The sequence below is a fragment of the Lygodium microphyllum genome, chromosome 25 (assembly GCF_053477565.2).
Source record: "Lygodium microphyllum isolate KBCC chromosome 25, Lygodium_microphyllum_v1.1.10, whole genome shotgun sequence".
NCBI classification, from domain to species: domain Eukaryota; kingdom Viridiplantae; phylum Streptophyta; class Polypodiopsida; order Schizaeales; family Lygodiaceae; genus Lygodium; species Lygodium microphyllum.
In genome coordinates, this window is record NC_141159.1 from 70,258,590 (window position 1) to 70,278,508 (window position 19,919).

Genomic DNA, 19,919 nt, shown 5'->3' on the forward strand with positions numbered 1-19,919 from the left:
TTACCCAATGATTGCAGTTCTCTACACCATTGACCGTGCCATTGAACTCTTTTTGGTCTTGTGTCAATCCAGTCAAAATAAGGGGGGTTGCAAAACTGTGCATAGGGGAGTCTTTCAATGATCTATGTTTAGTTTTTACATTCATGCACATGGCAGTCAACATTATTTAAGACTGCGTTTGCTCAAAGGAAACAGTCACCAGCAAAGCTTTTGCTAGCATAGTATCATGGGACAGGTTTGTGGATTGGAATGGGGACAGGGAAAGGAATCGCCATTCCTGGTCACCAGGAGAAGAGGATCTAACATGGGGATAGGACTGGGATGCTATAGAGGTGGGCGGGGATGCGAAGCTGAATACAGCCATTCCCTGTTACTATACTTGCTAGGCATTTTTTTGAGTGGAGACCATCTCAACCTCAAGCAACCTTAGGGCTTTTGTGATTGAAGGGATATTTCCAATAACTGGCTTCGTGGCCTGAGACTTGCAACCATCAATGTCCCTTTTTACCCCAAATCAGAAGAGGTAAGTGGAATCATACTTACACCATTGCAGAATTCTGAGACTTACATGGACGGCTGCCTGGAAAGCTTCTAGTAATCCTACTTTTATCATAGTTTCTCTGGGAGCCAGGGTCTTTCTTGGTTGAGGGTAATTTGTTAATCTATAGAACTTCCAAGGTCCTGAATCACCTCATGTGGTGGTAAAATCTTTGCTGGAGATATCAGGCTCTGGCACTTATTGGATTTCAGCAGCAAATGCTTAAAGTTAATATGCAACCTTGTTGCCAAACCAAACCAAGACAGGTATCCGTGAGTGTTCTTTCTCTAGGACACCTGAAATTTTGATGAGTTGATTTTGTAGTCAGTGTTATTCCTTTTCTCCCACCTGAATGGACAGTTCTGGGTGCCATCCCTAACAGTTGACCCTGCCTGGGTTTTGTCATTCTAAGTGCATCTGCAACAACACATTCTGTATATAGCGACTTATGGAAGCATTAAATCATTTTCAGCTTTTCCTGTCTCATAGGTATATTTGGAGTTTAGGCAGTCATTTTTGGCTGTTTTTATGCTGTTGTGTGAAGCAGTGATACTCTTGTCAGTACTCGGTGAATCATGGCAATTACACTGGATTTGTTTGGGATGATGGTATCAACTGATGACAGACTTGATGCAAGGAATTGTCCTAGTTGGGCGTACATATTCAAATATGTTTTAGTGCCAAATGGACCTTGGAATGTGGTTATGGGGACTTAATGTGAAGCCTGGAGGAAACAATAATGCATCTCTATTTTCTAGCTCATCAAAGGTTACATCTTCATCTATGCCCACCACTCCCATAGCTTCCCCTACATGTGTAGTTAGGATTTGGAGGTGCTTGAGCAGCGTGAAGGCTTCGATCACTCAGCGCAGTGAATTTTGTTGCAAGCTCAGCAAAAAACACGTCGCGTTCGGCCCATCTGAGAGATGGCAATTCTGGGCTGAGTCCCAGAATCGGCCCTTGGCCCCAACTGACTTGGCCCTCGGCCGTTTGGCCATTCGTTCCACTTGACTCGGACACTTGAAAATTTGGTCCTCAGCCTTGCCGACTCGGACACTTGAAAATTTGGTCCTCAGCCTTGCCGACTCAGCACAGTCCCACTTGGACAAAGCCCGCCAGAATTCAACATTCGGACCTCGGCCCACCTGACTCGGCCATCGGTTGTTCAGCCATCCGGCCCTCCGACAACCGCATTCGAATTGTTCGAATTTGACATTCGGACCAATTGCATTTGGCCCTTTCTCATTCGGCCCTCGGCCATTCGAACGGGCCGAATTAGACATTCGGCCCGTGCAATTCGGACCTGTTGGGCCGAGTTTGAATTTTTAGAATCTTTTGAACATTAGACTAGACCACCAAAATACTGGCTGGCCGAATATCAGAAGACCACACAGATGCTAGAGAAGCCTTTCTAGCACAAGGAACAAAGGGATTAGCGAGACTCAAGCATAGAAGTGACGCTAGTCGACCATCTAGCGATTCAACCCAACAACACGGTCATGACAGGGCAGAGAGAGTAGCAGAGAACCCTATAAACTAGCACGGATGACAGAAAATCAGGCATGCAAACCTATCAGGCTAAACCCACGACGAGAGTGATAGAGTCGTCTAGGCACTTGTCTTCTCACTCACTTTGAATTTCAGTCCTCTAAGCACAACTGGGAAAAGTTGAAAGCTTGACTTCGCATAGTGCATAGAAAAGAGCACACACATGCACCCATGCAGAGTGTGAGAGTAAGTTGAGCACTGGTTGTAATTAATAAGGAACTCACCTAGACGTAAGAACTTGGAAGGAACCCACCAGTAGGAGAAGACCCAAAGACATAGGCAGGTGATTGAATCCCCGAAGGGAGGACCAAGGGAGGAATACAGCTGAAAATCAGACACGTACTATTGTGGAGGTGAATCTACCCTGCCTTATTGACCTAATCAATGAGTTGGCAGTACAGGAAGTCTTAGACATGGAAGAGGGCAGCTCAGGCCATAGAAGCGATGAGGAGCTTAACCTAGGAGACTTTCCTGAGGTTGTCTAACAGTTAGTGTACAAATACGATGCTCAAACTTGGCTTGAACACCGCGGTAGATCAGTTGAGGACATCTTAGGAGACCTGGAGGAGGAAAAAAATTTTGCCTGCAGAGCTCTGCAAGGCCTAGCTGCGTATAACCAGGATCAGCAAACTAGGAACTTATGCCAGAGTTTAAAAATGCGAGAGATCTAGAGGGTGCTAGTCCTAGCAGGCAAGAATCGGTCAAAGAGCGAGAGAGCGCTAGAAGGAGATCTCACACTGAGCGAGTTCCTGACAAAGTAGCTGCTAGATAACACGGCCACAGAATAAAGCGCTGCAGCATTGGCAACATCGCTACTAACAGGGTTAGGAGTCAACCAAGGCTCTAAGAGCCAATTGAAAATCCTTGTGGTAGCAAAACAGCTGGACAAATACAAAGCTACCGTCGACCCATACAGCTTCGTGGAGCAGTTTGAGCATGTCTGCAAGGCCAAGGGCCTTACTGATTCTACTCAACGCTTCCAAGCCTTCGGATTGTGCTTAGGCAACAAGGGTCGGTGGACCTGGTACACAAGTCTAGATGCTGCAGAGCATACCGATTTCAATGGCTTGAAAAATCTCTTCATTAAGAGATTTTCTGGACCTGGATACTTCGATAACCTGTTAGTGTGACTTATGAACGTCAAGCAGAAAGAGAGAGAGGATATTCGAGATTATGTGATTCATGTGAGGAGCCTCTTTAAGAGAATTCCCATGGGGTAAGAGGCCAACTGAAAGGGCGGTATCCACAGTATTCCTCAACGGAATACGAAGCAAAGAGCTCTACAAAGCCTTGGCTGCCAACTCAATCTTACAGTGAGATGCACTGGCAAGGGTCTTTGAAGAAGCTATTAGAGTGGATGACCGGCTCAAGGAAAGCGGCTCCAGAGGCTTGAATCAAGAAGAGTCTAGTGTGAGGAGTTCCGAGAGAACCTCAACACCGAGTGAAAGAGTAGAGCCAAGCACGTTGGATAAAAGGAAGGGTAGTGATTCAAGACAAGGGCTAGCAGAGATCAGGAGATGGACATAGCCAAACTACAGGAGATGATGAGACGACCAACACGCCCACATGTTTAATGTGTGCATTGTGGCAGAAACCACTTGCCAGCTGAATGTAACGATCCTAGGTCACGACCTTGTACTAATTGTGGTAGGTTCGGCCATGACACCATGCATTGTCGATTACCTCGGAGGCTCCCATACCCGCAGCCTTACGGTCAACCCTACCTTGCGAACAAGCCACCGAACCTCTTTGGAAGGCGAGCCCCATTGGCTCTCCTAGCACCTAATGATGCTAAACCGACCATCCCTAGAATGGAAATCAATCCTACAGGCATCCCTAGAGCACTGGGACCCTATGTGACCCACCCATTGAGTGATACTCCAGTCCACTATGTGGACGAGTCTAGCAGTGATGAGCCTTATGTAAACCCATATGTGTCGTACGATGAGGAAGGCAACACTATCCTCATGGACTATCAACCAGTACCGGTGATGGCGTTAGGTAGAGGGAGAGGCAGAGGCCTAGGAGGGCAAGCCGAAGAACCGATTGCATGTTGGACTTGTGGTCACCTCGGACATATTTCTTTGCGCTGCCTCGAGAGGGAGCAAGCAAATAGAGATAAGGCTAACTTGAGATGTGCTGAGTGTGTGCATGTTGGACTTGTGGTCACCTCGGACATATTTCTTCGCGCTGCCTCGAGAGGGAGCAAGCAAATAGAGATAAGGCTAACTTGAGATGTGCTGAGTGTGGAATCACTCATCTGTTTGTCGATTGCCCTAGACAGAGGCCATCCTCTAGTTTGGCAACGGAGCCATTAGTTCCATTGGAGTTATTCGGTGTTGAGACACTCGACGGAGAGGCCACACCTATTACGTTGCAGGTAATGACCCGAGCGTAGACCAAGCAGGCCGGCATATCATTGCAAGGGCCTAGCAGCCTTGACGCAACCTCAGTTGGAAAGAAGAGCCAGAGATGAAGGAAGAAAGGACCGGATGCCAAGGTCACCCTCAAAACTGAAAGTGCCACAACAGTGCTGGTTGGAAGGAAAGTCATTGACGCAGAAGAAGATATGTCGGCGCCTTGGGCGGCTAAAAAGGGAAGTGCTAAGGTTGGGGAGTACCCCAATCCAGAGCGCCAACTCGAAGCCATCAAGAAGGTGAAAGAATGGGTAAGGGAGGCCCAGGAGCACCTAAAGAACGTTGGGCCCATACTGGAGGATGATATTGATGATCTCTCAAGCATAGGCACCCCAATCTCGCTCCTACAACCAAAACCAAGAGAGATGAGGGAACCACAAGCTGGGCCACATGGACAAAGTCTAACTGCCTCAAGCCGGCAAATTAATCAGGGCCATTGGCTAAGAACCACAGACCTATCAGAGAGGAAGTAACTAGCAACCTCCTCAATATACTAGTGACCACTCCGGTAACTCTAAGCTTAGGCGATCTGCTTAGGCAACACCCAATGCTATGGTGGGAGCTTAAGCAGTGGGTTGAATAACCAAATGAGCCGGTTGCGACAGATTTGCCTGAGCACAATGCAGAAACTCAAATACCGAGTCTGACGCTGCACTCCATGCCCAAATCCCTACACATCAACACCTTTTGGGAAGGCATGGAAATGCATGCAGTCCTACCGGTCTTAGCACTAGGGGAGGTCACTAGAAAGGGGATCTTGGAGACAGGTAAGAGTGAGTGTGCTAAGCCATGTGGTACTCGAAACTGCTAGATGTAACGTCACACTAGAAAATGGAATGAAGGTGAAGCCTTTCAGAGTGTTAAAAAATTGGCCAGTAAAGATCGCATGGATCTAGTTTTCTATTGACTTCATAGTCATGAAGGGAGTGGACTACGATATCTTGCTAGGTTGACCCTGGATGCGCAACGCGAGAGTCGTAGAAGACTGGGGCAATGGTCTTATCTTCTTAGGCAATCGAACAAAAGCTGTGAGAGTGGAGATGGACACTTGGAAGACTACGCCAGTTGACCTAGACGCCATTTCCACCATGCTGAAGGGCGATGGACAGACTAGGGGATTCTATGGAGCTCTTACCAAGTATATCCCATGCCCTGAGGACGAGTGAGACTAGATGCATGTTCTTGCTACCATCGACCTACCGTTCTCAGATATTGAGAAGTACGAACAAGCCATCAAGGCAACTCACAAACTCAAGGACACACCTTTGGTACCAATCTCCATGATGATTGGAAGTCTACGTGGAAAACCCGACCCTGTTGCATTCCAAATCTCGAATAATAAACGAAAGCTCCTAGAGATCCTAGGGTACTTGACCGACAAGTTGATGGGCAACCCAGCAACGAATCTTAAGCCACTCTGAGATCTCTTAGACGAGCCTGAATGGTGATGGTCCAAGGTGCACGATTTGAACTTGAAGTACAATTGGGCCTTACTTCCCGACCAACAAGAAGAGAATAGTCAGAACCAGGAGAATCAGGAACAACCGGACAAACATAGCTCCGATGACGAATATGAGAACTGTTGTTCCTTCAGTGATGAGAGTGAAAAGGAAGTGGATACCCTAGAGTACGACACTGGGGGCATATGATCAAACAAATACAAGTCGACGCCAGACTACGTAAGCAGAGTGCACTTAGAGTAGGGGAAGGAGTTAGGCACAATCGCCACGATTGAACTTGGTTGGAGCACACGGGCGCAATCGACTACAAGCGAGCAGGCCTAGCTAACCAAGCGACGCACCACTGCTGCAAATGGACTCACCTTTTGAGCTACAACCACCAGGAGAGAGCCCCTCTTCTAGGGAAGATGGAGCGTTCGATTCCGAATCTGAGGTCAGCTCAGATAGTGACCCTGAAATACATTGGGTTCCCAAGACTAGACGCACTAAGGGGGACTTGCCTGTCCACCTACGACGCCGACGATTAAAGGAGGAACGACAGGCGTAGAACCATGAAACATGGGCGGACGAACAATGAAAACTGGAAGATCTGCCAAAATGATTCACAAAATTCAAAAAGGGATATAGGGTGGTGATCTTGTTGGGAGCCAAACGACAGGGGCAGGCAAGCGAACCAATCGAGAGACCCGCCAAGGTCAAGGAGGTCAATTTAGCTAGGGAAGGGGAGACCCCACGACTTGTCTTTATAGCAGATGATTTGGCTGAGCATGATGAAGCAAGTCTTGTTACTCTCCTGCGAGAGTATATAGACGTCTTTGCTTGGTCCCTAGAAGAGCTCAAAGGAGTAGACCCGAGCGTGGTGACTCATAACATACCCATGACGCTTGACACAATGCCTGCCAAGCAGTGACTGTATCCCATGAATCCAAAGCATGGTCACACTATTAAGGAGGAAATTGACAAACTGATGAGAGCAGGATTCATCTATGAAATTGAACACACGGATTGGGTCTTGCCCATAGTCATCGTACTAAAGAAGAATGGGAAGATTAGAGTGTGTGTCAATTACAAGAAGGTAAATATAGCTACCAAGAGAGATAACTACCCACTGTCATACATTGAGCACATGCTCGAGAGAGTAGCTAGCAAGGAGGCCTACAGTTTTTTGGATAGTTTCTCTGGATGCAATCAGGTGCAAGTGCATTCTAACGATAGGCATAAGACTGAATTCGCCATTGAATGGGGAGTCTTTGCCTACATAGTCATGCCTTTTGGATTGACTAACGCGTCAGCCACTTTCCAACGATTGATGTGTACAATATTCAAAGACATGCTAAGAAGGGGTTAGAAGTCTTCGTGGACGACTTGTGTGTTTACTCCACTTAGCGAGAACACCTGGATAGACTCCGAGTGGCTTTTGAAAGGTGTCGACTATACCGTCTCTCATTGAATCCCTTGAAGTGCTAGTTTTGGGTGAAACATGGATGTATCCTAGGACACATGGTGTCGAAGAATGGCATTGCCATAGATTTTTCAAAGATCAGGGCCATTGTCGATCTTCCACCCTCAACTAATTTCAAGGGTATTCAGTGTTTCTTAGGACATACAGGGTATTATCGGCCATTCATATTGAACTATGCATTAATTGCTAGACCTCTATACACGTTGTTGATCATATTCGAATGGACCGAGGAATGCCAACGCTCATATGAGGAATTGAAAAAGGTTTTGACCACAACACCAATTCTACGAGCCCCAGATTGGACACTTACGTTTCATGTGCACATTGATGCTTCGAAATTCGCTGTAGGGGCGGTGTTGTGCCAACCTGGTGAACACAACCTGGATTACCCGGGTGAGCTTTGCTAGCAGGCAACTCACTGAGACTGAAATGAATTACTCGAGAACGGAGTGAGAGGGCTTGGCCATGGTGTTTGCCGTAAAGAAAATTCGGCATTACCTTCTAGCTACATCTTTTACTTTCTTTGTTGACCATCAAGCCTTGTTGTACCTGGTTAACGAACCATGCACTATAGGACGGATTGCTAGATGGCTTTTCTGCTTTTGGAGTTTGATTTCTCTGTGACGGTGTGTTAGGGGAAACAACATTACATGGCTGACCATCTATCTCGCATCTCCACAGGAGAACCGGTTGGACCAGGCATTGTGGACAAATTGCCCGACACGCATCTATTCCGCTTGTCCAACGAAAAAGATTTGTTTAGAGCTGACGTGACGTCTTATTGGGCAGATGACATAGTTCAAGTGCTTGAACACGGACTACTGGAACGACCGATAGAAAAGGCCCGACTTAGGCGGCTTATTCTTAAAATCCAACCCTATCAATTGATAGCTGGCCAACTTTACAGGCTGAGACAAGACGGGTTATTGTGCAGATGCGTGTGTGAGCATGAGATATATGACGAACTGACAGAGGCACACGGCGGTCTCAGAAGGACATTTCAACGGCGACACAATAGCTCGCCAAGTGTTGCAGTCCCAATTGTGATGGCCTACCCTCTTCCGAGATGGGACGTGATTCGTGAAGCATTGTGATGAGTACCCTCTTCCGAGATGGGACGTGATTCGTGAAGCATTGTGATGAGTACCAACGAACTAAAGTACCTATCCGTAAAGATTGCATGGAGCCTAACCCCAATTATCGCTTGACAACCTTTCGAGAATGGGGGATTGACTTCATTGGCTCCATTACTCCCGCGGGACAATATTCATAGGCTAAATACATCATTGTGGGCACCGACTATCTAACCAAATGGACAGAAGTGCGAGCTACACGAAATAATGACGCTCGGACCACCACTAAGTTCCTATGGGAGCAAGTGATCTTACGATTCGGCTGCCCCATCGAACTAGTTAGCGACTGAGGCACCCACTTCATCAATGAAGTGATAGCTCACCTCCTGTCCTTCCTAATCATCCATCGAAAATCTTCACCATATTACCCACAGGCGTATGGTTAAGCTGAATCAACAAATAAAATCCTAGTGAACGTCCTGACCAAGGTCTTCTCTGTGTCACGCAGTGATTGGGATAACAAATTGATGGCGGCTTTATAGGCCTACCGCACGGCTTACAAGACGGCAGTAGGGCTGACCCCCTTTAGATTGACATATGGTACAGAGGCAATCCTTCCCTTGGAATTCTTCGTACCAAGCCTCAGCATCACCCTTCAAGAAAGATGGGATGGAAAGGGGGCTTGGATGGAATGCTTGATTGAACTCGAATGCTTAACGGAAACCTGGCTTCTAGCCACCCATGCGCTTATATGTGAGAAGGCAAGACGCAAAAGTTGGTTTGAGAAGTATGTCAAGCAGCGCAAATTTGAATAGGGTGACTTGGTACTGCTATACTCAGTCAAAGAACATAAGCAAAAGCTGAAGTTTCGGCGGGGTCTAGGACCTTTTAAGGTTCGGACCAACAGTCGAATTGGCAACATAGAACTCGAAACCCTAGAGGGTGAAGGCATAGGCTTTTTCAATGGCAGCCGCATGAAGAAGTACTTTCCTTCGACACACCCGTTGCATGAGCCCCCAATGCCAGCACCTCCTGTCCACGTACGAGCAGCCACTATTACTGAAAAGACGATGAGGATGAGGAAGCAGCACCCCCAGCCTACCTCAACATGATGGTCACTGCTAAGCACACGTGCACCATCAACACATTGATTGATGAGGGGGCTGAAGCTATTTTTAGCCTATTCAAGTGGAGGGAACATCAAATATTTGAATGTGGGGAATTTCCCATCTCCATCAAAGCGGGTGAAGGACAATTGAGTGCCCGAATCAAGGGGCAAAATAGATTGAAGACTTGCGGGTCACTTTGGACAGCAAGAGGAATTGAAATACTGGAAGGGATTGGGAGAATCTCATTGTAAATCAACTTTTTCTTCAATAAAGCTAAAGAAATACTAAAAGGGGCGCCAATTTTGGACCAATCGGGTGTGCATTGTCCAAGATCAGTGGGTAAATTTGTATTTTCAGATATGCATTTATTGTTTACTGCTATAATTAAGTTGTAATCAGGGACTTACCAGCCATCCACAGAAGGAAGGCTGGTTTCATGGCTTCTTGGCAACCATAGTGGCCGGCCATAGCCACTCTCCATGGTCCCACTCAAGCTCATCAAGTGGCTTGCTCTCCCATATCCAAACGCGCCACTCCCAAAACTCCTCCCAGAACACATAAGGGTCCAGACGCCATGTCTTTCCCTGAAGACCAACCACTCGAAAGTACCCATAGCAAACAGGTACAATTTATGTAGTGGGAAGTCAAGCGGGGTTCAACCAGTGTAAGCCGAGCGGGGTTCAACCAATACTTGCCCAAGAAGTGTAAGACCAATGCAAGAAGCCGCTAGAGATGTGAAGGGAAGTTGATGACTTCCACCCAAATAGGACACACTTGTTTGAGGACATCTTGAAATTCCTTGAAGGGAGGCTACAGGACAACATGAACTAATTGGCCATCCAAAAACAAAGGGATACTTTGCATTACTTGAGCCTAAGCTTGTGGGGTGAGAAAAAGAGCCTCAAGGAATCCTTTCGACCCATCAACAATGTCCTTCACCAGAGGAGCATGTACCTATCCATTTATATCCTCCTTCCACAAATCACCAATGAAAAGCATACCCTTAAGCCAAGCCAAAATGAGGGGAATGCGACCAATGAAATAGAAGATAGTAGCCCGCACATGGAAGGCATCAATTTCTTGCAACACAATGTCTGTTCCCAACACTATCACCACATTCTCACTGTCCGGTAATGTGGACACCTTACCCTCATTTGCATGGACGTACTCACTTATTAAGCTATTAGCTTGAGCTAGTATACCTTGGTAGATGTCCCCCTCAAGGTTGTTTTCATAAGTAGTACGCACTGATTTGTATGGTATGGTACAATACATATTCATACCATCAAGTATGAAAAATAGTCACTTTTTTACCACTCTCCTTCAAGTCTATAACTTTCTTTTTTTCTTTCTTTTTTCTCTTTTTTTCTTCTTTTTTTCTTATTTCTCTCTCCCCCAAACCTCTCTCTCTCTCTCTCTCTCTCAAGCTTCTCCACCCTCTTTTCTCTCAAGCCTCTCTCTCTCTCTCTCTCTCTCTCTCTCTCTCTCTCTCTCTCTCTAGTCATTTCCTCTCTCTCAAGCCCACACTTATCTTATTTGTATGATCATTATGTATGAGTATCCACTCCCATCAATGTAGGTGTATGTTGGAGGTAGCACTAGCGCATGTTACGCATGCCACATCAGGTTTTGGCATGTTACCCTCAAGTATTCATCTTATTTACTCTAATAGCGTTGCTATTCAGACTTGAACTAGCTATTCTATCAATCTTTAGTCCAACATAATCAAGTTTTTTTTTTTTTGGTGGGTACTAATATTGTACCGTACCCTATAAAATCTTAAGGTACCATTTAGTATTGTATTTTAACAATCAAGTTATTTTTTTCATACTGATATCGTACCATACCATACCGTAGCTGACAACTATGGTCCTCCTATTGAGCTAGTTCCTTCAACACTAATTAGCTCTTTAAAACAGTCCCAAAACAGTAAATTACCAAAATTTTCATTAAGTGGGGGGCGGTTCTAGAGAGTTTTGTGTGCCACATGCAAACCCTAATTCAGAAGGATCCTTCTGCAAATAGATAGGCTGCCCACCATTCAGCCCCATCTTTGTCATGTAGTTTTCGACCATCAACCCTCTTCCACTAGCTGTTTGGCCTCTAGCGACTGCTACTTCGTGATCTATAGCTATTGCTCAACCTCCCACTACTACTAGATCAGCTGCCATCATCTTCGTTGCATTTTGGTTTCCAGCCTACTATCCTTCCATTTCCAGCATCGGCATGATTTGTGTTTGCTTCTACAGCATGCCATTTGTGTTTGCTTCTACTGCAGTTGGGATCCATCTTGATGGACGAGGCACATCAACACCTCCCTCAGCTTGCTCCCCTGAGAGCACCCACTATTGGACAGCTTTGTCCTTGAGTGTCTCGTACATTCATTCACTTTAGAACTCTCTTTTCTCCACTTGTGTTTATGTTTTTTGCATTTTGCATTTTGCGGTTGTGTTATTGTGTTTTAGTTGTGTTTGTACATTTTGTGTATTCTGTGCAAACCCTATCATATCTTCACACCCCTTCTCATCCAAAGGAGGGCGTGCACCCTGCTGCAGAAATTCCAAAGTGCTCATGTCTGTGGGATCCACTACTATCTTGTGGCACTTGCTAGCCTGGTCACCTTGAGCATCTTCTTGAATGTCCTTAGTCTCACTGACTTGTGGTTCCATCATAGGGAGTCACCTTAGATAGAGCCATTGAGAGATCTGGATCATGCTGCCCACTGCCTGTGGTTCATACCCCAACTCCATATGAACACACTCGAGGTGCACTAAAGAAGAGTTAAAACTTCATACTCAAAAAGTTTTATTTTTAATTTCAGTTTGCGACCTCTGTTATGCATACCTCTCAATGCCTGTCATCTATTTCTTACTTCCATATTCAAAGTCTATTTTGAAGTACGTAATTTTGGGCTTGGTTTTCGTTAGGTAGTAATGCGAATGGAGAATGAGCAGCGCTTGACGGAGGATGCTAGACAATGTGCAGAAGAAGATGCATCAGCTTTAAGACTCGAGGTTCAAAAATTGCAGGTATGCTCTGTTGAACACTTTTCATTACATTTGTTGCCATTTAGTGTTTCTTGACAATGCAAGTTGTTTAATGTTGCAATTGAATGTGAGAAAAAGAAAGTAATAGAAGTTATATACTAATGTTGTCAAAAGGTCTATGCTGATAAATGTCAAAACGTTACATCTGCACCATAATTGATCTCAATCATAAGTGCGATACACAGCTCAGGGCCTCTAAGGTTGCAGAATTGTCCTTAATGTTGTCTTTTTTCGTGCACAGCTTAGGACTGTGAACGCACCTATAGACACTTGTTTTAGCTTTCCATGGGTGACCCATATTAATGTGATGCAGCCCCCAAAATGATGGCCTAGAGGCTAGTGGTTATGATTTGGCCTAGAGACTAGTGAGTTCAAGTTCGAATGGCTCTTGCTCTTTCTCCGCCTGGGAGTCATTGTGCTTCTTAACCGGTTTCTTATTGGATGTGGAAACCATTCTTAGAATGGTAAGTTCTTTATCCAGCATGACTCTTGTCCGAAGATGTAAGGTGTGTTGTGTGTGAGTTAACAGTTTCACCTGTACGAAGTGTTCAAAAGTGTGTAACAGATGGAATTTTAGGGATCGTTGGCAACAATACTTTGTATGATGCTTTTTCAAGCTGAAGCAAATACTGTGCATGTAGACGTTGTAATCAGAGGTTAATGTCTTGTAGGGTCTGTTCTGAGTTCTTGTGTGCGCGTGCTTTTAGGCCAAGTATGAGAGGGTAATGAGCTCTCTCGAGGAAATGCAGAAACGTGCGTCACTGGCTGAAAGCATGCTAGAGGCCAAACTACAATATGAGGGTCAGGGCAATGGCCATATCCCTCCATCAAGAGACGGGAAGTCTGCCGCTCACACTCGTGAAGATGAACGATTGCGATGGTCATGGCCCTGGATCTCATCAAAGTGAGTCAGTCGAACGGCCGTTTGGTGTTATTCCCCTTCGTGTTTGTTGGTTTTGGGCAAGTGCTTAATCGTGTTACTTGGGTGCAGGACAGCTGAGGTCGATCATCTGTTAGCAGAAACTAGCGAGTTAGTTGTTCCATTGAAGGCGAACGGAGACGACCCGGCCAGCAAGCGGGGCAGTGTTAAGGCAGTCGAGCAGCAGGGATCGTTTTCTCAGAGGTTGTCCTTTGCTTGGAGAGAGAAGATGAAGGTGCGTCCTGTTGCAATGTTTCTTTCCGTCCCTCGTATTGATTTTGATGCTTCCATGGCTTACCGAGTGTTTTTACCGCATATACAGAGCAAAGTTACCACTAGCCTCTAGCCATTCTCCATTGCACAATTTCCCTATAGATAGCCCCTGAGTTTGTATTATATGAGTCCATCGGGACTCGCAAGCTCCTGAGTTTGTATAGCTAGTTACCAAGGATTGTACAAAATGTGGAGCAGTTAAAGCGGAACAATTTTGCTACGATTGATACACGGTCAGTCGCTCTACCATGAATGCTTCGTTATTTATGTTCATTCTGTCAAGTTGATCGCACGCTGCAGAATCAAATTTCCATGCAGCACTTTTGATCGCGAATACTAAATAGATGTTTTGTTTATTATGCCTCGGGGGATGTGGAGCGTAGAGTTTCAACCCATGCAACCCAAGTAAACTCAACCCACAAAATGCCACGTCATTACCCCATTGGCTCCATGCACATTTTAGAAGCAGTACTATCAGAAGATGTGACCACCACACTACTACAAGGTATACAAGGTGACAAAGTCACAAGGGTCCTTAGGGTCCTTGAAACAAAGAGGTTGAATAGGCTGGAAGGCGTGTTCATCGAAACCTTTTCCCCTATCCAATGGGAAAAGAAGTTTGAAATGTGACCGGTCTTTTGGTCTAAAACATCATGGCATTACTTAGTTTCATAACTAAAACTTCTATGAAACATAACCGGTTTTCATCAAGACAAGCTTCAATTTTGGCAAGTTAAAAATCCAGCCCTGAAAATACCTTCTAATTGAGGTGATTTGACCAAGGTTGAATTGAAGCGATTCGAACAAGGTTTAATCGAAATGATTTGACTAAGGATAGTGCATTGCGAGAGGAGAATTTAGGTTTTGAGATCTTGGTTCAAATATGGTCAATCATGGTGATTGATGTTACGATTTTTGGTGTTTTAAATTTTCCATACACTATTTTAAACGTAGCAAAGTTGGAGCATGTGAACAAGATGCTAGTTAGGGTAAACATGGTAATAAAGTCAAAAGAACCCCTTTAAACAACAAGGTTGAAAAAATGGGAATGTTAGGAGTAAATATCTAATTGAGTGATTTGACCAAGGGTAGTGTGATGTAAAAAGAGAATTTAGGTTATGAAATATTTGTCCAAACATAGTCAACCATCATGATTGATAAATTGCTCTTCTGTTCTATCACATTGTTGGATTGTGTTTGTACAAAAGATTCATTGAAGAGCTAAGGGAACACATGCACTCTAATAAGACATATCCCATGGATTTCACCTTCTTCAGCTACTTAATTTGACAAATATATCAATGTAATGTAAAATTTGTTACTATTTGCATGGAGTAGTTTGGATCTCAAAATGTGACATTCTTGTTAATGTTGTTTGTGGAAGAATCTATAGCATGTTGCAATTTTATTTAGGGTACGCATAATAAAAGAGTGTTTTATATAGGGTAAGCCTAACAGAAGAGAATGTGCCATGCAAATAAGGCTTTGGAAATGCATTGGGAAAATAGAAAAGTTGCAAGGGTACGATAGGGTATTCTAGGAGTGATCGTTTAATGCATTTGTGTTGAAGTAGAGAAGATTAAGAGAGAGAGAGGAAGTTGAAGTAGAAAAGAAGAGAAAGATGGTGAAAGCGAAAGAGGTAGAAATGAAGAGGGATAAACAAGGGGAAGACGAGGAGGAAGATCAATCGAAAGAGCTCTAATTCTTATTGAGAATTTTCTTCCAAAATGCCAAAAATTGCCACAACCAGCAAATGGAAATAAAAACACTAGAGGTTCCCTTTGGTTGGCCAAAAAGTATTTCATTATATGGAAGGGAGTTTGTAAGGAACTTGTTTCTACCATTTACCAATTGTGCCACCACTTATGATGGTTTACTCCATGGATTGTGTAATTGTTATATACAATTTCCATACACATTGTGAATGGTTCTTAGTTAATCTTATCAAAGGAAAATACTAACAAATAATAATAAAGATTGTGGCTTACTTTCAATTTGTATAGCACACTTCAAGAGATATTTCCTTGAATAGTTGACAATAACTTACCAATTGTGTTTCCAATCAACCAAAAGTCTTTTAATGTGTGCAAGGGGCTCTAGAACATACTTATCATTAATAGTTTCCGCCAACTTATCAATTGTGCCATCACTTTGATGGTTTACTCCAGGGATCATGTGATTTTTATATGCAATTTCTAGACATTGGAAAGACATGTCTCTTAGTAAGTCTTATAAAATGAATGTACTAAGAATTGATAATAAACATTGGATTACTTTCAACTTGTATAGCACACTCAAGAGAGACATTTCCTTTAATAATTGTCAATGGCTTATCAATTGTGTCTCCATTTTTGGTAGGTCTACAGTGATGGCTACGTTATTATCATCTCATATGTGTTTCTTATAGACATGGGAAGTATGGCTATTATATAGGCTTATTGTTTTATCGAGTTGATAAGGGATATATTGCCAAACAAGATAAATATTGGGTAGTCAATATGAGGGCTTTGTTTGTTGATGTTGTAATAAGGAGATTCAAGTATATTTTACTTTGCAAAAAGTTTGTGGTAATTTAAACTAGGTCTATATTTGTAAAAGCACAAGGAAATTTAAACAAGGAAGTTTAGTTGGATAGCTTGTTTGAGTATCATTTCGTAAATGATGTGCTTCAAACGGAGGCATTAGAAAATTCTCTTATCAAAGATAAACTTTCGATATATTGACACATAATTAAGACTTATAGGTCTCTAATTTGTGGTTTGATGGCTCTTATAGGTGGGCTTGTACTCTTGCTTCAAACCATTTAACCTTCCTTTTACACTCACGTAAGAAAGAAACTAAGTGATTCACAGTGTGTAGTAGACTCATCTTCAACATATTATAGTAAATCACATAGAATGTTTGTTGATGGCCTTGTGATTTCATGTGTTTCTTTTCAAGCCATTGCCTCTACTTCTTTGCATCCACACCACGTGGCTTCAATAATACGAGAAGAAGGAGAAGAAGAGAATGAAGAAGAGTTTCTCTAGATGGTCCCTTGCATGCATGCACACACACACACACACACACACACACACACACACTCTCTCTCTCTCTCTCTCTCTCTCTCTCTCTCTCTCTCTCTCTCTCTCTCTCTCTCTCTCTCTCTCTCATACTACCTCCTTTAACTCCTTATTCTTTAAACAATGGAAGCAAGAGGGGAAGAAGAGATGGAAAGCAAGAGGGGAAGCTAAGCTTTGCTAAACCCTCACTCAAACTCACAATCTCACTTTCTCCCTCACTCAAACAATAGTGTAACAATACGACAGATATGAAGGTAGGAGAGTAGAAAGTCACAAATTGCACACATAAGAATGAGCTCATTTTTCAATGTAGAACATGATATAAAAATAGGGTTGGAGTTTGCACTTTTTGGTTGGGCACTCTTTCCTTTTACCATTGGGTTTATGATTGTTCCTATTCCTTTCTTTGCGATGTAGCTTCTTGATGTGCAAATCTTTTGGTGTAACTTCAGGAATAATTTACAATTTGCGCAAGAGTGGATCTACCAACTCTCACGAAATTTTGACAACAGTGAAGTATCTTTCACCAATAAGCAACATGATGGAAATATTATATAAGTGTGCTATAGATGAATGGTGCCTATAAGAACATATTGAGCTCTTGGAAGTTTAATATGATTTGAAAATTTTTAATTTTTAACATCCTTAGTAAGTTCTTTTTAGTCCTATTTTGAATCTTGAGTCAATTTCTTGACTTGTTTTTAATAGTATTTCTCTTTTAAAGATTAACATTTACTCCTTTATAGAATTTGTGGTTTGTTGAAAAGAGGAGTAATATTTACTATTTTATCAAATATGTGGGCTGTTGGCATTGATGGTTATGGAGCTTCATCTTCAATTTACGTATACAGACATTGTGTTCTCCCTAGGGATGTGTCTATCCAATAATGATTGGGGTGGTGCTTATGTAAGTCGAATTGGGAGATGGGTCTAACACCAAGTTGTGGAAGCTCCCTAGCGCGTGTTTCAAACTTGAGTGAGTAGGTGGAAGGGTGGGTGGTGTGGTGGAACACAAGGTTACATGTTTGTCAATCAAGATTGGGGTGTCTTGCCCTTAATATGGCTCAAATTTGTGGAGTCGAGGGACAAATGGGACTAGAGGATTAGAGATCGAGCTGGTTGGTTAAGCCATTATGGGACTAGAGGATTAGAGATCGAGCTGGTTGGTTAAGCCATTTAACACATCTAATCTTAAGGAGTTGTAGGTGTAATGATATGAGTGCACATAATCTAGTTGGAGCCTTTGCTCCCTCTTGCTTTTTCTTGTTATTTTTTCTATTTTTCTTTTTCTTTATTTTTTTTCTCATCCTTGGTTTTATTTTTGGTGAATATTATGTCAACCCTTTCATTAGGAGAGTGTAGTAGAATGTGAACTAAGTGTGGTTATCTACCTTTAGCATAGTGTAGTGCCGCTCAGGTTGCATCTTCCATGCTCCTTGAGGCTACAAGTTGAGGAAAGATCTTTGATCTCTTCGAAGTTGTCACCGCTTCTCAAGGGCAATTGCATTCTTTTGCTTAAATGAATGCCTTTCTAGATTAGGAGTTCTCTTGATGAGGCTTTAAATGGTTTGTACGGATAGAATCCTCCTAAACCTTGGCTCTTGATAGAGTTGAAATGAACACCATGGCAACGTTAGACTTGTGATAGTCTTGGAATTTATTAAGCTATGCTTTGGGATCTTCTCTTTCTTTCTTAAGTCTTGGAAGGCCTATAGGGAAGGGACATTTGGCACTTTGTTTGTTCGAGCTCTTAGAACTTTAATTTTTTGAGCATAGTGCCCTTGAGTGTACATAGATATCTCTAACTCCTCATGTGGCCCTTGGGCTTTTTCATCATTTTTCTTGATGGGTGAATGTGTTCCCATGGGTTTGTGGCATAAGTTGGTGGTGTAATTACTTTTTTCTTTATTTGTCTAATATGGTGGTGATGTCATTACTCTTTGTAGATCCAATGCCACTATGGGACCTTTTTTAATGGATGGGGATGGATGCTTGATGTTGAGGATGCCTATGAGGATGTTGTCATCCAAAATTTCATCTCCTTGAGCTCATAGTTATTGTAGCTTGGCTATTCCACTACACCTTCCTTGGCCTACTCATAAGTCGGCCCTTTAATTTCTTGGCCAAAAGCATGTTGTGGAGAGGATCTCCTCCCTTATTTAGTGCTCCTTGTTCTACACTCTAACATGCTTCTATTAAGGTGATACTTATGATGTTTTTTAGCCTTGTGAAGGTTGCCTTTAATTGTTCATGGATCGGATAATTTCTTTGTAGATTTTGGTTGAAGATGGTGGTTTCTGATTTCTTCTTCTTCTCCATGTGAACATGAAAATTTGCCATTGAATTTCTAGCTTAATCATACTTCTTCTATAACTTCCTAATTCCTTTCATCTTTGCTCTCATTTCTTCCATTTCTTTGGTCATTCTTATATGTGAAATTGTGAGAGAGAGCAAATGTTACTTGAAGCTTAATAAGGAGTTGTAGTTTAACTTAAAGAGGCACCATTCAAATCATGGAGCCATTGATCTTATATTCTTGCTTTTGTTGATTGAAAGGGGAGTGTATAGTTGGGGTGTGAGTGTAGCTATAGGTAGCCATATGAGAAGTAGCAATGCCAAGGTAGAATGAAGCTCTTGAAATAAAAAGAGTATCATCCAAAGTCCTACTGTTGCACTTGTGAGATGTGGCATAAAAGAAGGAAGACAAAAGCACAAGTATTGGAAGCTACTCAAAGGATGTATAAATCTTTTTTAGTCTTGTCACAATTATTTTTTGAAGAATTATACTTTTTTTGAAGGATATCTTGTATTTATAGTCTTTTTAAAACAAATCCAAGCTCACTTTGTTGCAAATTGTAACATATTTTTAAGGTGGATTAGTCAACTCGTGATGGACGTGAACTTGTAAGCATAGAGTTGCTACTTAGTTTAGTTAGAGGAGGTTGAATTAGCCAATAAATTAGAGGAGGATTGGTCGAAGGCCGAAAGGAAGGGTAGGCCATCCAAACTAA

At 43.1% G+C, this 19,919-nt stretch overlaps 1 pseudogene across 1 annotated transcript in view; it reads left to right on the forward strand.

Moving 5' to 3' along the window:
- The window catches only part of LOC148014354 (uncharacterized), a 109,501-nt pseudogene extending 94,768 nt beyond the window's left edge, over nt 1–14,733 (forward strand). The window contains exons 15-19 of the transcript XR_015688596.1: nt 12,535–12,636; nt 13,362–13,558; nt 13,646–13,808; nt 13,896–14,079; nt 14,230–14,733. The product of XR_015688596.1 is annotated as an uncharacterized LOC148014354 (transcript). The remainder of the gene's footprint in view (nt 1–12,534; nt 12,637–13,361; nt 13,559–13,645; nt 13,809–13,895; nt 14,080–14,229) is intronic.
- The last annotated feature ends 5,186 nt before the right edge of the window (nt 14,734–19,919 follow it).